The sequence below is a fragment of the Lissotriton helveticus genome, chromosome 6, assembly GCF_964261635.1.
Source record: "Lissotriton helveticus chromosome 6, aLisHel1.1, whole genome shotgun sequence".
NCBI classification, from domain to species: Eukaryota; Metazoa; Chordata; class Amphibia; order Caudata; family Salamandridae; genus Lissotriton; species Lissotriton helveticus.
In genome coordinates, this window is record NC_136067.1 from 1,112,160,370 (window position 1) to 1,112,181,190 (window position 20,821).

Here is a 20,821-nt window from a genome sequence, read left to right on the forward strand (position 1 = left end):
ATAGTAACCCCTCTCTTTCATCGCTTCAGGACACCTGGGAAACGGAGTCCGAGGCGTGGTGGAGTCAGTTACAAGCACCTACGGAGGACTGTGCCTTTAAGAACGCCGAGGCAGACGTCGAAAGCACTCCCCCTTATTTTGAATTATTCTGCCAAGCGAGCCCTTTGGAAGAGGAATGCACGCCCTTGAATGACGTGTCGTCCGTAGGTGAAAACAAAAGGCCGGAAGGAAACAGGACGGTGTGCCTCGACACCTGGAGGGAGCGCGGAGTTCGGAGAGAGGCTGCCGAGGAAAGAGAAGGACCGAGCGAGGACGTGGCGGAGGAGCGGAGACCGGGATTAGCTGTGCCTGGAGGCCAACGTTCCCAAGCACCGCCCAGCCACACCCACGGAGGAGTGTGGCTCACACAGGTGCGTGACCGGGTAATGGGTTGGCTGGGTCGGCGTGGTAACGCCGTGTAAATACTGTAGAAAAACGTTCTTTCCGCCCTCCTCACTCCACCCCCCCCTATCCTACGTCCCTCACCTTCTTTCCTTCCACCAACCGTGCACAGTCTAGAGATAGAGCACCAAAGTCACTGGTGTCCACACTACCCGAGGGCCCCAAGGGGAATAGCAACTCACACAGCAGAGCGCTAAAAGCCTTTCTTTGTCTCCCGCATGTGGCGCTGGGACCCGTCCCGAGATAGAAGCCTGGAAGACCCTGAGGAAGAAAGAAGACGGACTAGCCCTCGCAGATTCCGAGCCCTAGCCGATACCTTGGACCCTGCTACTTTGGCCCGAGAAAGACAGACTCAAAGAAAGAAAAAACCTTTATAAAAATAAAACCACACCTACCTAGCTCTGTTGTCCGAGTCCCTCCTTCTGAACCGCCACAAAAATATTGTTTCAATCTTCATGCAACTCTTTCTCTCTTCTATAGATCCAATCAGCTTCCAATGTGCCCATGGGAACAAGTTCACTCTCTGTCTTCTAAGAGTAACACAAGATTCTTCAGACAGCACTTTCTAAAACTCAGGTCTACATTCCTACGTGGGAAACTTCATCACCTAACCTTCTAAATAACAAGTTTATTCATTAGCTAACAATGGTCTTTTCAGGAGATGAAACATCTAGTAAACAATCTATTAAACAATGAGAAAAAAAGATGTCGCAGAGAAACTATTTATTGGAAAAAAAGTCACTTTAAAAGGTAATGGTCAATGGGCACAGCGAGACACCAAATTAAATGGTTCTATGCGTCCTTGCGTGAGGCCTCGTTGACCCTTTGACCCACCTGCGCGAGAATTGGGAAAGTCATTTGGGGAGGGACCTCACAGACGCAGAATGAGGCAGGATCATGACATCCCCTAAGAAAGTAGCACGGCGCACAAGGTTTAAGCATATACAATTCAATTACGTGCACATTAAGTATTTAACTCTGTACCGGATTTTTGTAATTTTTGGGGGAGAATTAAGGCATTGCCCGAGATGTAACTGGGAGGATGCAGCTTTCCTTCATGTGACCTGGGCATGTGGGGTCACACGGGCATTTTGGCATGTAGTACTCCCGGCTCTCAATGCTACATTAGACTGTACGGTTCCTTGCACTGTGGCTGCCTGTCTGCTGGGACTCTTTCCTAGGCCGCCCAAACATAAAGCTGGAAATAAGTTCATAGATCTGGCCCTGGCGTTGGCAAGACGGCGCATAGCAATCATATAGAAAGCACCTACGGGACCGCAGGCAGCTGTGTGGCGGAGGGAGGTAACGACGTGGGCTGGGGCAGAAGAGAGATCGCTGTGTAGGGAAGAATTGAGGGGGCTGCAACTGCATCCGATAGCAGACCAGTGGAGAGTCCATATTACATGCCTGGGAATACTTGGACTCCCCAGATGCCACGAGTGGAGATAGAGACACTCCCCCGGAGTCCGGAGGGAATTACTGATTGGAGTGGATTCTTCCAACCCTTCTCTCCCCGCCTCCTTTTCTTCTTTTGCCCCCCTCATTAGGGGAGCTGAGTTTGTTCTGCGGGAATGACTGGTGGGGAGGGTCATTTCTCCCCCCGCTTGCCCCCCTTCCGCTCCCTTTTTTCTTACTATGACTATAGGGTGATGAAGTGGTGGATACTCTGCATACCCAGATATAAATATTTGGCATGCTTCTGAGAATGTATGCTTATATGGGACCAGGGAGGCAGAGGAGCAGACACCTAAAGTTGGGGTCCTGCAATGTCCGAATGGGGACCCTCTAGCTGTTGGTATACATACCTACTGGACCAGTTAAATGTTCATATGACTATGATCCGGAACATTTGGCTACTGTACTGACCTTTGTAATAATTCTTCTCCAAGGTCGATTGTATCATGTATGTTGTGGACACTATGTTATGGAGAAATTACTAATATTGTATGTGGATTACTGCATGATAAAATGTTAATGAAAACCTGTTTAAAAATAAAAGGTCAGTATCAAGTTCAAATGCTGGATTTACAATTTCCTAGCTCTGTTAACTTCAATATGGGAGTGTCTCAACATAGTAGGCTATTAGGCTCGTCTAAGTATGATTGTCTGGTGCAATTTCACATTAAATGCATGTTTCAAGTCTCATTAGCTTTGCACATTATTTAACATTATTTCTCAATATTTTTTAATGCTTCTCCAAAGACATTGGGAATCTATGTGTGGTCAGAGAGTGTTTTGAAGGAGATTCACTCGGACTCTCTTTAGTCCCTAGATGGATTTGTTGCCATGACCTGCACTTGTGCCTGGATCATTGTGTGCACATTGCTTAATGCGAGCTGGTGTTTGGCAGTGGAGCCCCACAGCACTAGTTTCTGGGGACCAGCACTTATTTTTCATCATCTGACATTTTCTGGGAGCGACAGAGGATAAATAACACAAAGGGGTAAGAAGGAGGGAGAGAAAGAGGGAAAGCCATCAAAAAGGGAACAAGCATTTACAATGCAACGGTCTCGCCTTTGCAAAAGTTAGCGCTTTTGGCATTGTAAATGACAAATGTTTTATTTATGTGTTGGTTTTGGAAACAGATAAATAAATGGCATTGTCATGAGCAGTAGAGAGTGAGTAGTAGAGAGTGAGTAGTAGAGAGAGTAGTAGAGAGTAATAGTGAGTAGTAGAGAGAGTAGTAGTGAGTAGTAGAGAGTGAGTAGAGAGTAGTAAGTGAGTAGTAGAGTGTGTAGTAGAGAGTAGTGAGTGTGTAGTAGAGAGTAGTGAGTGTGTAGTAGAGACTAGTGAGTGTGTAGTAGAGAGTGTGTAGTAGAGAGTGTGTAGTAGAGAGTGTGTAGTAGAGAGTGTGTAGTAGAGAGTGTGTAGTAGAGAGTGTGTAGTAGAGAGTGAGCAGTAGAGACTAGTGAGTGTGTAGTAGAGTGGTGAGTGTGTAGTAGAGTGGTGAGTGTGTAGTAGAGTGTGTAGTAGAGTGTGTAGGAGAATGTGTAGTAGGGAGTGTAGTAGAGTGTGTAGTAGAGAGTGTGTAGTAGAGAGTAGTGAGTGTGTAGTAGAGAGTGTGTAATACAGAATGTGAAGTAGAGAGATTGAAGTAGAGAGATTGAAGTAGAGAGATTGAAGTAGAGAGATTGAAGTAGAGAGATTGAGGTAGAGAGATTGAATTAGAGAGATTGAGGTAGAGAGATTGAAGTAGAGAGTGTGGAGTAGAGAGTGTGGAGTAGAGAGTGGAGAGTCTGTAGTAGAGTGTAGTAGAAAGTAGTGAGTGTGTAGTAGAGTAGTAGAGAATGTGTAGTAGAGTAGTAGAGAGTAGTAGAGGGTGTGTAGTAGAGTGTGTAGTAGAGCGTGTGTGTAGCAGAGTGTGTAGTAGAGTGTGTAGTGTAGAGTGTGTAGTGTAGAGTGTGTAGTAGAGAGTGTGTAGTAGAGAGTGTGTAATGTAGAGTATGTAATGTAGAGTGTGTAATGTAGAGTGTGTAATGTAGAGTGTGTAATGTAGAGTGTGTAGTAGAGTGTGTAGTAGAGTGTGTAGTAGAGTGTGTAGTAGAGTGTGTAGTAGAGTGTGTAGTAGAGAGTGTAGTAAGTAGTGACTGTAGTAGATAGTGTGTAGTAGAGAGTGTCTAGTATAGAGTGTGTCGAAGAGAGTAGTGGCTGTAGTAGTGAGTGTGTAGTGAGTGTGTAGTAGAGTGTGTAGTAGAGAGTAGTGACTGTAGTAGAGAGTGTGTAGTAGTGTGTAGTAGAGAGTAGTGACTGTAGTAGAGTGTGTAGTACAGTGTGTAGTAGAGAGTTGTGACTGTAGTAGATAGTGTGTAGTAGAGAGTGTCTAGTATAGAGTGTGTCGAAGAGAGTAGTGGCTGTAGTAGTGAGTGTGTAGTGAGTGTGTAGTAGAGAGTAGTGACTGTAGTAGAGAGTGGGTAGTAGTGTGTAGTAGAGAGTAGTGACTGTAGTAGAGTGTGTAGTACAGTGTGTAGTAGAGAGTAGCGACTGTAGTAGAGAGTGTGTAGTAGAGTGTGTAGTAGAGAGTGTGTAGTAGAGTGTGTAGTAGAGAGTAGAGTGCGTAGCAGAGAGTAGTGACTGTAGTAGAGAGTGTGTAGTAGAGTGTGTAGTAGAGAGTGTGTAGTAGAGTGTAGTAGAGAGTAGAGTGCGTAGCAGAGAGTAGTGACTAGTAGAGAGTGTGTAGCAGAATGTGTAGTAGAGAGTAGTGACTGTAGTAGGGAGTGTGTAGTAGAGAGTAGTGACTGTAGTAGAGAGTGTGTAGTAGAGAGTGTGTAGTAGAGAGTGTGCAGTGATTTGAGTTTTACATCAAATTAAAAACGGGAACGGAACAAACTCATCCTATACATTATTGTGGTAGGTGCCCACGCATATAGGGTTAAATGATGCGTTAGATGCCACAGGTCCCACCAACACGCTTCCTTTATGATAGGAGAATGCCCAACATCGCGGAGATTTGCTCTCTGCTCTTCCCGGATATTTGTATTTTCAAATGTATAATGTTATCCTGCTAAACGAAGACGATGCTCAAACTATAAAAGAAGAGGGTTTCACAGATATGTTAGTCCTTCCGGGCAAACGAAATGACCCAAAGAAAGATCAAGTGACAGTTTAGAGCTCCAAGTGAGTCTTAATAAAATCAGTGTCTGGAACGCATAGCATCAAAAAACGAGCGGGGCATCAAACTGCAGTGTCATTCAATCAAAGCTTCAAGGCTTCTGAGCGCTAGCCGAGAATTATTTTTTGTGAAGCACTAATCACTGTGGAAGGTGCCCCTGCTATCCCAGATGTGAGAAGTCAGTCTGATATGAAAATAAGCAGTATTTGGAATGAATGTATTTGGCAGGGGGAAGGTGGGGCGGCGCAAGACCGTACTGACGAGTGAACAGGAGCCATTTTGTACCGAGTGATTCTGCCTGTGTGCATGTAGACAAACCAGGCAGCAGCATGAGCATGTGATTCGGTAAAATAACAAGCATTTACAATGCAATGGTTTTGCCTTTGTTAAAGTTAGAGCTATTGGCATTGCTCTTGACACTCTGAAGCTCCACTCTGCACTCTGAAGCTCCACTCTGCACTCTGAAGCTCCACTCTGAAGCTCCACTCTGAAGCTCCACTCTGAAGCTCCACTCTGAAGCTCCACTCTGAAGCTCCACTCTGAAGCTCCACTCTCCACTCTGAATCTCCACTCTGAATCTCCACTCTCCACTCTGAAGCTCCACTCTGAAGCTCCACTCCGAATCTGCACTCTGAATCTGCACTCTGCACTCCGAAGCTCCACTCCGAAGCTCCACTCCGAAGCTCCACTCCGAAGCTCCACTCTGAAGCTCCACTCTGAAGCTCCACTCTGAAGCTCCACTCTGAAGCTCCACTCTGAAGCTCCACTCTGCACTCTGAAGCTCCACTCTGAAGCTCCACTCTGCACTCTGAAGCTCCACTCTGCACTCTGAAGCTCCACTCTGAAGCTCCACTCTGCACTCTGAAGCTCCACTCCGAAGCTCCACTCCGAAGCTCCACTCTGCACTCTGAAGCTCCACTCTGCACTCTGAAGCTCCACTCTGCACTCTGAAGCTCCACTCTGAAGCTCCACTCTGAAGCTCCACTCTGAAGCTCCACTCTGAAGCTCCACTCTGCACTCTGAAGCTCCACTCTGAAGCTCCACTCTGAAGCTCCACTCTGAAGCTCCACTCTGCACTCTGAAGCTCCACTCTGCACTCTGAAGCTCCACTCTGCACTCTGAAGCTCCACTCTGAAGCTCCACTCTGAAGCTCCACTCTGAAGCTCCACTCTGAAGCTCCACTCTGAAGCTCCACTCTGAAGCTCCACTCTGAAGCTTCACTCTGCACTCTGAAGCTCCACTCTGAAGCTCCACTCTGAAGCTCCACTCTGAAGCTCCACTCTGCACTCTGAAGCTCCACTCTGAAGCTCCACTCTGAAGCTCCACTCTGCACTCTGAAGCTCCACTCTGAAGCTCCACTCTGAAGCTCCACTCTGAAGCTCCACTCTGAAGCTCCACTCTGCACTCTGAAGCTCCACTCTGAAGCTCCACTCTGAAGCTCCACTCTGCACTCTGAAGCTCCACTCTGAAGCTCCACTCTGAAGCTCCACTCTGCACTCTGAAGCTCCACTCTGAAGCTCCACTCTGAAGCTCCACTCTGAAGCTCCACTCTGAAGCTCCACTCTGAAGCTCCACTCTGCACTCTGAAGCTCCACTCTGAAGCTCCACTCTGAAGCTCCACTCTGCACTCTGAAGCTCCACTCGGAAGCTCCACTCTGAAGCTCCACTCGGAAGCTCCACTCGGAAGCTCCACTCGGAAGCTCCACTCGGAAGCTCCACTCGGAAGGGGCAAAGATCGGAGCATCACGGAACTAAAACAAATATAAACAAGGCAGTGAGTGCAGCACCGCCTTAGCAGTGGGATAGCAGCCTTGATAACATCGGAGCAGCCCCTGCGCCCGGCCTCAAAACAATAAAGGCAACTCTAGAATGCAGATTTACCTGTATCCCGCAAGTGATGTACGCAGATGGGAAAGAAACAAATAGCAACCTTGGAGAGCTGGCGGGGCAGGCAAACACAGCATCGGGAGACGCAATATAAATAAAATAACAGCTAGTATCAAATTATACAAAAGCCCAACGTAACGAATTGCTCAAAAAAGTCAAACATCATGTGTACATGAAGACGCAATATAAATTAAAAAAAAAAAACAGCCACCAACAGATTAAAGAAAAGCCCCTCCATAGCGGATCGGTAAATAAACTCCAAACGCATCTGTTTATGCAGCATCACACAACCATCGGGAGACGCAATATAAATAAAATAACAGCTAGTATCAAATTATACAAAAGCCCAACGTAACGAATTGCTCAAAAAAGTCAAACATCATGTGTACATGAAGACGCAATATAAATAAAAAAAAAAAAAACAGCCACCAACAGATTAAAGAAAAGCCCCTCCATAGCGGATCGGTAAATAAACTCCAAACGCATCTGTTTATGCAGCATCACACAACCCACATGCCCGTAATATTAAACAAACAAGTGATAGCCGCAAACCTTATCATTTAAATTAGTTAAAAAGCCGTTGTCCGAGCACCCGTGAATTGCCTGAGAGCTGGGGTACAAGCCTTCGCCAATGCAGAACGGGCACAGAGAGGCAGCCTGCTGTGGCGGAGCGCAAAATGATGCCCCCCCTGCAGAATGCGAAGAGGCCCCGAGGCTCTTGAGTATAAAGCATGCCTCGCAGATATGTAATGAGCTTGGGCTGAATAGGATCCCCCCGAAAGGCTGCAGGGTTTCTGCATGTTAGCCCCTAAAGAGCGGTAACATTATTAAAGCCGGTTTATGAGGTAATGGACAAAGTAAATGACTTCAACTAAAAAGGGTGTAAAAAAGGGCCGTGTCTTGATTTCGAGTGCTCGATCGGTTTATGAATTATGTGATGACTCGGTTCAGATATGGGGTCCAGGATCAGTACATATCCAAACGCCTTACGCTATCGGCTTGGATAGAAAGTATTGTAACCAAACTCGAGGGGACTTCAGAAGTACAGTGCCATAAAATTCAGCCATCAATGTTTAAAACTAAATAAAAAGGTAGCGTCCCCAAAAAATAAATAAATAAATAGCGCCTTCGGGTAAAGTCCGCGCTATATAAAAATGCATAAATAACTAACTAAATACATACCGCAAATCACTGCCGTCACTCTGCCGGCCTGCGACCAGGAAGTCAGGCAGGCCGGCGCGTCAACAGGAAACAGGAAGTAGGAGGGCGGGAGCCTACCCCGCCTCCCACGGAAGAGCCGCGATTGGACGGAGCCGCCGTGTTTGGAGCACCGGAGCAGGCAGGAGCCTACCCTGCGCCCCGGTGCAGAAGGAGGTAAGAAGAGTCCTGCTGCCGGGCCCTGCAGCTGAGGAGAGCCGCCGCACGAAGGAAGCCGGTGAGTGCGTTGCTGAGCGGGGAAGGGGGAGGCGGGGGCGCGGGGAAGGGGGAGGCGCGGGGAAGGGGGGGCGCGGGGAAAGCATGTGCGGGCGGGCGGGCTTTGTATGTATGTGTGCGTGCGTGTGACTGTGGGGGAGGGGGGTGTGTGTGTGTGAGCGAGTGTCTGTGTGCCTGTATGTGTGTGCCTGCGTGTGCATGCGCTCGCCTGTGTGTGCGTGCGTGCGTGCATGCAGAGGGGTGGGGGCTGCCTGCCTGCGTCTGTAAAAGCAAGGGCTGTGAGTTACTCTGCACATGCGCGGGGGCAAGCCTGTTCATTCCAAGCCAGCCTCAGCCAGCCTCGGGAAAAACGAAAGTAATAAAAAAGCGAAACTGACACTGCCACTGCAGACAATGCTGCGCGCTCCCGAGGTGAAATCCGGCACTGAAAACGCTCGTAACACTTTGGTGTCCACTCTCCTAAAAACGGATCACATTAGTTGTCGAGCTGACAGCATTGATGCTTCGCATGAATGCTAACGTCAGCTCGACCTAAAAATCAGGAATCTCTATGACTGAGATAAAGGATCATGGAGTGTCTGTTAGTGGATTAAAGAGGCATGAGGTGAATTTAAGACTACACTGCTTAGGCATTCGGCGCAACAACATTTAACACCAATAGTGGACTTCTTAGCAGAGCTTTGCTCACCAACACTCATTCTTTTACACATTAAGTACTGGATGTGCATCTTCATGATATGTGTTTTGCATAGTGCAGGTATCCATGCTGGATCATGCCTTGCTGCAGAGTCTCTATAGAATGGTGGTGTCAAGAGACTATAGGAGAGAAAGTGGCACCAGAATTCATACAATAAGCTCATTAGAACTGATTACAGAGTTTAGGTACAAGGTAAAATCAATAACTAATATTTACCACCCTCCCCTCTCAATTTTTAGCTGTAATGTGGTCATAAACACTTAATTCCAAATTTTATATTACTTGAGATTCATAATTTTTTGACAAATTCTAACCTGATATTTCTATAGTCTATAAATAGCTATTCATAATCGTTGCTCAGAGCTTGGGTACAGGCCCAGGTTACAAAGGCATGATTGTCACTTTGTTGGTGCTGTTAATGTAGTGCTTGAGTTTTCAATTTTCTGGGAGAAGAACTGTTTGATATCACAATACTAATGTGTTCTGTGACATATTTGGTGGTCTGGAGATGTGGTAATGCAATATTTCCAAGTTTCACACCAAACCTTTCATTGAGCATATTTCGCAATGTGACCAAGGCCTGGGCGTAGTTCACGGAGTTTTGCTAGGCGGAACTCCGCAAAGTTACAAAAAAACTCAGCGAAGGTGCGCGAGTGGTGGAATGCAGTGCGTACTGCAGTTTGTGCTGGTATTCCTGCCGCTCTGGTAGAAATTCTACCTGAGCGACAGCTCGCGAGCTTACCATTCGTGATTGCGAACCTACCGTTCGCGAGCGTGAGTGGGGAAAAACTCTACTGCACAGCACGAAGCGGAGTTTTCTGCACTCCGCGAGCTCCGCGGAGTGCAGAAAACTCCGCAAACTCCATGAGCTGAGCGAAGTTCACCGCCCGGGCCTAGTGACCATGAATCTGTAAATAGTGTATTGTTGTTTTTGTTTCTGCTGTGATATTGTTTTCCTGAACAGCTGGAAGGAGCACCTTCTAGCATCCAATTATCTAGTAAAACCACAGTTTGAGGGATTTTTGGGAGTGGGCAGTGCTTTTAAGTATTTAAGTGAGGTGAATTTAATCTTTTTAGCGCAACTCATTTTCATATGTCTTTTATAAATAGTTTTAGCAATGGTGGCTCCACCCTTGGTCGTATGTGTTTGCCTTCAGTATTCTCTATGTCTGTGCTGGTACACCACATCTTTAGAGATGAGCGCCTGTTTTAAACATGAGGAAGATGTGTTTCTTTTTTAAATTATTTTTATTGAAATTTAAGACAATCATACAAACATTGCAGACTAATAAGTTGACTGGTTACTCATATCATATCACTGGGACCCCGAGTTAACTAAGTACACCGCCATTAAAAGTGCGATAAAAAAACAGGTTCGCCTCTGCTTGCGCACCTCTGACCTGGAATCATTGGAAATAGGAGGCTTTCACGAGTCCCAAAGCCTCCCACATACAGAACATAATTCCAAACTCCATCTTACCCAGGCGGTGGGGAGACAAGCCCTAAATAGGATTGTAGCGTACAGATTACATCCTCTCCCCCTTAAAGAACTATACCCCTCGAGGTCAATACAGATGGGGTACTGAAAATATAAACATGAGAGTTTGCCCCACATTCTATTTTGCTGCCCGGTCTTGTGTTCTGAGCGTAGTCTTTACCTTAAGCCAATTTTACTACAACAAGGGCTCAGATCCACAAAGGAGGCTGTTTATCACCTGTTCATACTGGAAACAGTGAAACATATGGCTATGTTCAGCAAATTCATACAACAGACACGCTGGAAATTGATGGACTCCCCCAGCTAGGTAACTGGACCAGTACCTGCACTGATTTCTCACACCATCGAGACTTAATAGCCCATCCCATTTAGACCAGGCAAGATTGAAGGGTGAGCACAAATGGACTAATGAATTTTAGATTTTAACAATGCTTATGTTTTTAACTATTTAATCTTTTTGATAATAATGGAATGTTCTTCTCTATTTTTGTTTTTTGTATTATTTTAATGGTTTTGAGTAACCACAAATAAATCTATTCATTCATTCATTCATACTCATTAGTACAGTGTATAGAGGTCATCAGAACAATTATGTTAATTGTGTACATCTCTATTCGCATCTCTACGCGTTCCAACTCTACCATTGGGTATACACAGATGTCACCATGATAAACATTCCATTTGGACCATTTGCTGTCCCATTTCTGGGGCAGCCTCAGGTTATGAAAACTTCTTTCTCCGCTATCATGCATCTGTCTAATTCTTTCATCCACAAAGAAGTGAAAGGTGGAGTCTCTCCCCCCAACCCTTGCCAGTTCCCGTTTTGCCAATGTGTACCCTAACATCACTAACTGTTGTTCAATTTCAGTAAGGTCATTTGCGGCCCAGATATTCAGTAATCCCAGTTTCGGTGTCAGTATCACCTCCTTACCTAGTGCGGTCTGTATGTGTTTGGTGGCTTCCTCCCAGAGATGGTGAATCGCCGGGCAATCCCAGATAATATGATAGAAGGTGACTGGCTGTCGGCAACCCCTCAAACATAGGTCGTCTGATCTTGTGCCTATTTTGGCCAGGGTTATCCCCGTCATACAGGACCTGTGTAGAATCCTAAATTGTATTAATCTAAATCGGAGTGTAATAACTGCTTCTCTAGGGGAAATAAGAGCTGATCGCCAATCCTCCTCATCCATTGAACCCAGGTCTCTCTCCAACTTTTCCTTGAGCTTACCAAAACTATCTGGCAAATTGTTGCTGAGTTTTTTATATGTTAAGGATATGGCTTTGGCCCATCTAGCAAGCGATCTTCTAACAGTGATGATTAGGTATGTTCTCGAGGTTTGAAAATGCCACTTGCAGGGCATGCCTTATTTGCATGTATTGGAATATTTCCCCGCAAGCTATTTAATGGTGTCTCTGGAGTTCCTCAAATTTAATAATCGAGCCCTTTTTAACCAGATCCTTCACTACTGAGATCCCAATCATGTCCCACTTATCGAACCCTGGTTGATAACACAGCATGCCTAATTTTGGGGTGTACCATAGTGGCGCTACTTTGGTAAGTGTGTTGGCCCAGCCCAGCCTGGAATTTGCCTGGCGCCAGAGCCCTATTGTGTGCAAGGTGGGTCCAACGTATCCCTTTTTCCTAGTATCTGAGTATAGGGCCCCCAAGTACCCCGAACGATCTGTCTGGTACCTATCTAGGGCATAGGCCAGGTCTGTGGGTGGGTGGTATAGCCAATGATTCACTAGTTGCGAGGCCCAATAGTAAAGCTTGAGATCCGGTAATGCTATACCTCCATCATACCAACTTATTGTCAGCTTTTTCAGTGCCAATCTAGGGGCCCTATCATCCCAAAGCAGCGCGCGGACCTCACTTTCCACCGCTCCGAAATAAGTGTCTGGAACTCAGTTTGGGCAGTTTTGAAGAATATATAAAAAACGCAGACGTACCAACATTTTAAAAACGGCAGCTCGACCCACCAGGTACAAAGGCAGTGACCTCAAGTGTTTTACATCTGTTCTCAGCCTAGCGAACGGGGGCGCCAAGTTAAGAGTGTAGAAGAGGGCAGGGTCCAACGTAACAAAAACCCCCAGAAACCGGAATCCTTCTCTAGCTATTTCTACTGGACAGTTTGCTGGAAGACAGGGGATCTGTCCATGAAGCACGAATAACACCAACTTGCTCCAATTAATCGCATACCCAGAGTATTTCCCGAAATGTGTCAATATGTTCAGAACAGCATTTATGGATTTATAGGGGGAGGAGAGATACAATAGTATGTCGTTGGCATACAAGGATATTCAATCTTCCTGATCCTTTGTCCATCGCAAGCCTTGTATCATTGCGTCCTGATGTACTCACGCCACCAAGGGTTCCAGCATAAGAGAGAATATCAGTGGGGACAGAGGACACCCCTGTATTGTGCCCCTCCGCAGCGTGAACGCGCGAGACGTATATTTATTCACTCTGACTTGTCCCTGGATGTCGGCGTATAACAATTTCATCCCTCCGATAAATTTGGGACCCAGTCCTACTCTGGTAAGGACTTCAAATAAGTATGGCCATTCTATAGAGTCAATTGCCATAGAGGCATCCAAACATAATATAACTGCATCTTCTTCCAGAACGTCACTGCGCGCCAGCACATTATGGAGACGGCGTATGTTAAGAGCCGTGTTTCTCCCGGGCATAAATCCTGATTCATCAAGGTGCACTAGGGATAAAATCACTGTCATGAGCCGCATGGCAAGAACCATTGCTAGGATCCTAGCTTCAACACTGATCAATGAAATTGGCCTATATGAGCCACACCTGTCTGCCGGTTTCCCGGGCTTATGAATAACCGCAATGGTGGCCAGACGTTGATCTTCCAGCAACCGTCCCTTCTCATAGCTTTCTTCATACATGGCTCGTAAATGCGAGGTTACTTGGGAGGTGATAACTTTTAAAAATTCAATGGCGGTGCCATTCGGCCCCATCGCCTTCCCGGAATGAATTTGACCAATGGCCTTTTGAATCTCTTCATCTGTCAGGTCCCCATCTAGGGTGTCACTGTCAGATACCGAAAGGGTTGGCACAGCACTGTCCGCGAGGAGCTGACGTGAGTCTTCCATCGTGTAAGCGGTGGAAGGGGAATATATCTTCTCTAGGTGGTCAGCGAATGCCTCCGCAATGTCCCTAGGATGTGCGGGTATCTTTCCCTCCGGCATCTGCAATCTGGGTACCCATCTCGTGCCCTGTTCTCTCTTTTCCAACCACGCATGGGTCTTGCCAGCCCTGTCGCCTAGTTCGTATAACCTGTGTTTGGTATTGCCATGTTTGGCCTCATGTGTTCTCGAGCTTTAAGTCTATAGTCGCCTTGTTTAAGGATCACTCTGTGGTCTGTGTCGCTAGAGGGGTTGTGTGCTTGACCCTCTTCTAGCTTTTGGAGGTCTTCTTCTATCTGCACTGAAAACCGTCGCCTCTTTTGAATATACCCCGTTTTTAAAGACAGGGTCTCTCCCTTTAAAACCACTTTATATGCTTCCCATTAGGTTTGAGCAGAATCAACCGATCCTACATTTTCTTTAAAGTAGTTCCCTGTTTGTGTACGCAGTTCCTCTTTAATATCAGGTATTGTCAGCAGCCACTGGCTAAGGACGATGGTGGTGCGTGGCTGTTGTTCCCAGTGTGTGAAGTCAATTCTGACTGGGGAGTGGTCTGAGATACCTCTGGGTAGGACCTGGAAGTTCCTAAAACTGCCAAACGAGGCTGTGTATGTTAGAAAGTAATCAATACGGGATAAGCTCTTGTGAACACCAGAGAAATACATGCATTGTGTGTTAACCAGATGTAATTCACGCCCCACGTCTGTGAGCCCTAGTGCCAATGGTGAATTCTGCCATGAGTTCATTTGGTCTAGCTCCAGGCCGCTGTGGATGCCTATCCGTCCTATCATCCATTGTCATGTTATAGTCCCCACCCATAATTAAGGTGCCTTCTAAGAGGTCGGTTAAGACTTTGCCAAGGTCCACCAGGGCTGTCTTGCACAATGCCGGTGGCAGGTATAGCGAGATGACATTAAGTGCCCCCCCTTCCACTGGGCTTCTAAAACAGCAAATCATCCCCCAGGGTCCGCCCACGTCTTGGATACTATAAAGGGAGTACTTCTTTTCACTAAGATCCCTGTACCCCTAGAACCAGTTGTATAGTCCGCGTGTACCAGGAGTTTGTATCCCCACCGAGTAAGGGCTGTACTTTTGCAACCAACCAGGTGAGTTTCTTGAAGTAGTACCAAGCATGGAGAGTGCCTCTTCAAATACTGTTGAACAATTCCCCTTTGTATTTTATCGATCTCTATCAGCCCCATCGGAAAACATTATGAAATACACAATACAGTAGAAAAATGTCAATGGATACTTGTCACCTAATACCAGTTGAGCATGAATAACCTCTCCATGCGTGTTTTCCCCGCTTCTGAGACCAGTGTGAAAATCGGCATAGACCAACCTACAATCGCTACATTTCAAATCAATAAAACAATGAACAAATGAACACTCCTCCCCCCTCCATTCCCCCACCCTCCCCCCGGCTTCCCTGCCTGTGGATGTAAAACTACCCACTCCCCAACTAGGCAGAGTGCCTCTCTCCCCCCCAACATATTGAAAGAGCACAGGCTTAGCTAGTCCCCCTCCCCGCTAGTTTCACGTTACATCTTGTCTGTCGCATTTCAACCTTTGTCCGTAACCATTGAGTGTCCCAAGAAGGTCTCCCACAGTGAGGTGCAAAATAGCTAAACATACATCAATCAAATCTCCAAGCAGCCACAGATACATGTGGGCCCTAATAACTTAATCCCCCACTCAGCAATACTTGAGCTTCTGCAGAGCTGCCAGTTGGCACCCCGTGTCACAAAAGTCTATCCAGGCTCTGCTGTCTTCTCACTTCTATCCGCTGAGCCACTCTCTGGCAAAATGTCCATGGTCCCCCTCTGTTGTCTAGGTCTGCTGGTACGATCTCTTCTCTGGACCCCCACCTTCGCCATCCCTACAGCCAGTCACATGCTTCCTCCGGCGACATAAAGAACCATGTTTTGCCATCGGACTCCACTCTCAGTTTCGCCGGAAAGAGCATGGCGTATTTCACCTCTCTGGCTCGGAGCTCCTTCTTTACTGCCTGAAAGCTGCAGCCCTGAGCTTGCCGTCTGCAGTAATATATCTCTGTTTCGGTAGTTGAAGACACGGGCAATGAGGGGTCTTGGGGGGGCCCCTATGCTCTCTCTCTATCGAGAAGTTGCGTGAAAGGGTCTTGGGTTGCAAATGTGGCCTTATCAACTCTTCTACATACAGGTCAGCTGCAGGCCCCTCAGCTCGCTCTGGGACGCCTAGGATTCTTATATTATTGCGACGCGCCCTTCCTTCATAATCATCAAGTTGCTGCGCCATTCGCTCCTGTTTGGTCTGCAAGTCAGTCACCTGCTGTTGGAGCTGGGATGTGTCCACTTGCAACGCCGTAGTAACGATTTTAAGGTCTTTAACCCTGTCATCCATTTTACGAAAGTCTGCTCTCTCTGATGAGTCCAGCGAGGTGCGTAGTCCGTTTATTGCAGTGATTACGTCGTGTAGCGTCGGCTCCGACCCCGATTTGGGAGCAGTTTGTACCTTGGCCTTTTCCATTTGATAAGTGTCTCTCTCCTCTCCCGCCTTGTTCCAGGTGAATTTTGCAAGTTTGTTCTGCGCGTTGGCCTTAGGGCCCTTGCTCGATGCCATGTGCACACCACGTCTTACCAGTCGATGGTAGAATACAGGATGTCCCGAGGTAGTCCCCGCCGCCTACCCAGCGAGCCGGGAGGACTCGCCATCGGCCTGTCGGTTTTCCTTCAGTACCCTTTCCTCCACCTTTTCCAAATCTGGACTCCTCTCTGCTGTAGTCAGACAATGCACAACAACCGGGAAGGGGGCCACAACCGCCCGCGCTGTGTTCGTCTACTTTTCAGATTGAGCTTCGGTGTGCAAGGTTGACCAGCTAGACCATCAGTCCCGCCACTTCAGCCTCCTTTGTGCATCAGATATTCTCGGGTGATCTCAGTGGTGAGAACGGGTGATGGTCAGGGACCCTCCTCCATTCACTACAGGTGCTGCTTCAAGAGTGAGCCGATTCCTGAGACTATAGGTCTGCCCGGGACAGGGGTGGTCCCCTATGTATTTTCGGCAGAGTGTAAAAATAGGGTGTTTGGGGATTTTTGGTAATCAAGAAATCAGCTTCTTTACCACTGATCCACCCATTACTCTCTGCCTCCTAGACCATGGTGGGGTTTGTTGTTATTGGAGTATAGAATTTACTATTCCGTAGTTGGCGTTGACGCTCGGTGTTGTAATCCGAAGTGGATTGTATGACTGTGGCGCCTTCTTTGTCAGCTTGCTTTATTGTAATGCTTTTGTCCTCAGTCAATGATCTAATCGCTGCATGTTCTTGTTTAGAGAGATTATGGAAAGGAACTCTGGTGTCCTGGTTCTTCAGTTCTTTTAAGACAGCTTTCTCAAAGGTCACTACCTCCACAGGTACCATGCAAATGGTAGGTGTGAAGGTGGAGGGATTGCGAAGGCCTGAATCCAGTCTGGCTGGTTCCTCAGTACCATCGAAGTGGGCTTTAAGGCGTATTTTTCTAAACAGTTTCTGGATTTTGCATTGTTCCCGAAAACTGTCCTCTATGGGGGTGGGGACATAGCCAAGGCCTTTCTCAAGTACTGTTTGTTCCATAGGTGTCAGTTGTCTATGTGACAAATTAACCACTAGACTCTCCTGCCCTGTGTTTTGCTCCTGGTTTCCATCATATTCGATTCCTGGTCCTGTCACTGGACTTGTTTTTGTCCTCCCCTTTTGCGCCCTCTTCTTCAGCCCCAGTCTCTGCCTAAAAAAGGTGGCTTGCTGGCAGGGAAGTATTGCGGTTGGCCCTGGGGATACATCTGGAAAGGCCAAAAAGGAGGCTGCAGCCTTGCAAATTCTGTACAGGGTAGTGGGGGTTTTGTGGATAATTCTTTCTCCTCTGATTCAAACCCTTCCAGCTCCCATTGCTGGAGTCACTGCTAGCTGAGTCTCTTCTGTCAGATTCACTATTTTCATCAGAAGAATAGCTAGTGCTGCTCTTGGTATAGTCTGCTTTCAGATAGGGGTATCTTTTTTCTTTGTTAAATCTGCTTATATCCTTCTGAAGCTTGCTAACCTTCTGCTTCATCAGAAATTCCTTGTGCTCAGCAATCTCATGGTTGAGTTCTGTCAATTTGTTTTTAAATACAGGGCCATGTATGGTAGTTTTCAAGGCCCCTTCAGCAACCTGCATTCTAATAAGGAGGGCATCAGCTCTTTGCTGAATTAATAACGAGGATAAGCAAGTACCTGGTGCATTTCCATGCTACCAGGGACGATTCCTTTTTAACCCCTTCCATGCTCATGACGGAATGGAGGGCGATCCCCAAGCAGGGATCCACCCACTAGACACCAGGGAGGGGGGAGCGGCCCCTTGGGCAAGGGCCTTCACTCCCCCCATAAATACATTTATAGTATTTAGTCTTTCTGCCCCACTGGGGGGCAGATGGGGCAATAGCCCACTATACACCAGGGAATTTTTTTGGGGGCACTTTTTTTAGGGTGGGGGCTGCCCGAAATGGGCGCGCCAATGCCCCCACCCCGGCACCATTACAGCCTTTCTGCCCCCCCCTGGGGGGCAAATGGGAGCAGTAGCCCCCAATTTGCCCCACGGGCGGGCGGAAAGCCCACTATGCACCAAGGATTTTATTTTGTGCACTTTTTTTAGGGTGTGGGGCTGCCCGAAACTAGCACGCTAATTCCCCCACCCCCCCCACCACCATTACAGACTTTCTGCCCCCCCTAGGGGACAGATGGGGGCAGTAGCCCCCAATATGCCCCCCCAGGGGGAAGAAAGCCCACTATGCACCAGGGATTTTTTTGTGTGCACTTGTTTTTTAGGGTGGGGGCTGCCCGAAATGGGCACGCCAATGCCCCCACCCCGCCACCATTACAGACTTTCTATCCCCCTGGGGGACAGATGGGGGCAGTAACCCCCAATTTGCCCCCCCCGGGGGGCAGAAAGCCCACTAAGCACCAGGGATTTTTTTTGTGCACTTTCTTTTAGGGTGGGGGCTGCCCGAAACGGGCAGGCCAATGCCCCAACCCCCCGCCACCATTACAGTCTTTCTGCCCCCCGGGGGGCAGATGGAGGCAGTAGCCCCCAATCTGTACCCTCGGAGGGGAAAAAAGCCCACTAGACGCCAGGGATATTTTGGGGCAAATCTGAATTAGGGTGGGGGCTGCCCAAAATGGGCATGCCAATGCCCCTACCCCTCCCCCACAAAAATTACAGCCTTTTTGCCCCCCGATGGAGCAGATGGGGCATTAGCACGCAATCTGCCCACAGGGGGGGGGCAAAAAGGCCAGTAGAGGTCAGGGTTTTTTTTGGCAAATGTTAATTAGGGTGGGGGCATTATTATGCCCGTTTTGGGCAGCTCCCACCCTAATTAATATTTGCCCAAAAAACTCCCTGGCGTCTAGTGGACTTTCTGCCTGCCCTGGGGGGCAGTTGGGGGCATTAGCCCCCAATCTGCCTAGCCAGGGGGGGCAAAAAGCCCACTAGACGCCAGGGATTTTTGAGGGGGCAAATAGGAAATAGTGTGTGGCTGCCCAAAACGGGCATGCCCAGGCCCCCACCCCCTCCCCGCAACAATTACAGCATTCCTGCCCCCCTGGGGGGCAGATGGGGCAGTAGCCCCCAATCTGCCCCCCAGGGGGGCAAAAAGCCCACTAGACACCAGGGATTCTTTTGGCACATTTTTATTAAGTTGGGGGCATTGGTATGCTCCACCCTAATTAATATTTGCCCAAAAAACTCCCTGGCATCTAGTGGTCTTTCTGACCCCCCTGGGGACATTACCCCCTAATCTGCCCCGCCGGGGGGGGCAAAAAGCCCACTAGACGCCAGGGATTTTTTTGCGGGCAAATTTGAACTTGGATGGGCTGCCCAAAACGGGCATGCCTATGCCCCCACCCCTCCCCCACAAAAATAACAGCCTTCCTGCCCCCCGCTGGGGGCTGATGGGCAGTAGCCTCCAATCTGCCCCCCCTGGGGGGGCAAAAAGCCCACTAGACACCAGGGATTTTTTTTGGCAAATTTTTATTAAGTGGGGGCATTGGCATGCCCGTTTTGGGCAGACTCCACCCTAATTAAAATTTACCCAATAAACTCCCTGGCATCTAGTGGTCTTTCTGACCCCCCTGGGGGGTATATGGGGGCATTACCCCCCAATCTGTCCCGCCGGGGAGGGGGGAAACCCTAGACGCCAGGGATTTTTTTGCGGGCAAATTTGAATTTGGATGGGCTGCCCAAAACGGGCATGCCTATGCCCCCACCCCCTCCCCCACAAAAATAACAGCCTTCCTGCCCCCCTGGGGGCTGATGGGGCAGTAGCCTCCAATCTGCCCCCCCAGGGGGGGCAAAAAGCCCACTAGACAACAGGGATTTTTTTAGGCACATTTTTATTAGGGTGGGGGCATTGGCATAGCCGTCTTGGGCAGACCCCACCCTAATCAAAATTTGCCCCAAAAACTCCCTGGCGTCTAGTGGACTTTCTGCCCACCCTGGGGGGCAGTTGGGGGCATTAGCCCCCAATCCGCCCCGCCAGCGGGGGCAAAAATCCCACTAGACGCCAGGGATTTTTTGAGGGGGCAAATATGAAATAGTGTGTGGCTGCCCAAAATGGGCATGCCCATGCCCCCACCCCCTCCCCGCAACAATTATAGCCTTCCTGCCCCTCCTGGGGGGTAGATGGAGCAGTATCCCCCAATCTGCCCCCCCAGGGGGACAAAAATTCCACTAGACACCAGGGATTTTTTTGGGCAAATTTTTATTAAGTTGGGGTCATTGGCATGCCCGTTTTGGGCAGACTCCACCCTAATTAAAATTTACCAAAAAACTCACTGGCGTCTAGTGGTCTTTCTGACCCCCCTGGGGGGCATATGGGGGCATTACCGCCCAATCTGCCCCGCCGGGGGGCAAAAAGCCCACTAGACGCCACGGATTTTTTTGCGGGCAAATTTTAATTTGGATGGCTGCCCAAAACGGGCATGCCTATGCCCCCACCCCCTCCTCCACAAAAATAACAGCCTTCCTGTTCCCCCTGGGGGCTGATGGGGCAGTAGCCTCCAATCTGCTCCCCCTGGGGGAGCAAAAAGCCCACTAGACACCAGGGATTTTTTTAGGCA

The 20,821-nt window shown here is 48.2% G+C and overlaps 1 protein-coding gene across 1 annotated transcript in view; it reads right to left on the reverse strand.

Moving 5' to 3' along the window:
• The window catches only part of RASGRP3 (RAS guanyl releasing protein 3), a 672,488-nt gene that overhangs the window by 580,813 nt on the left and 70,854 nt on the right, over positions 1-20,821 (reverse strand). The gene's annotated exons all lie outside the window — the stretch shown is intronic.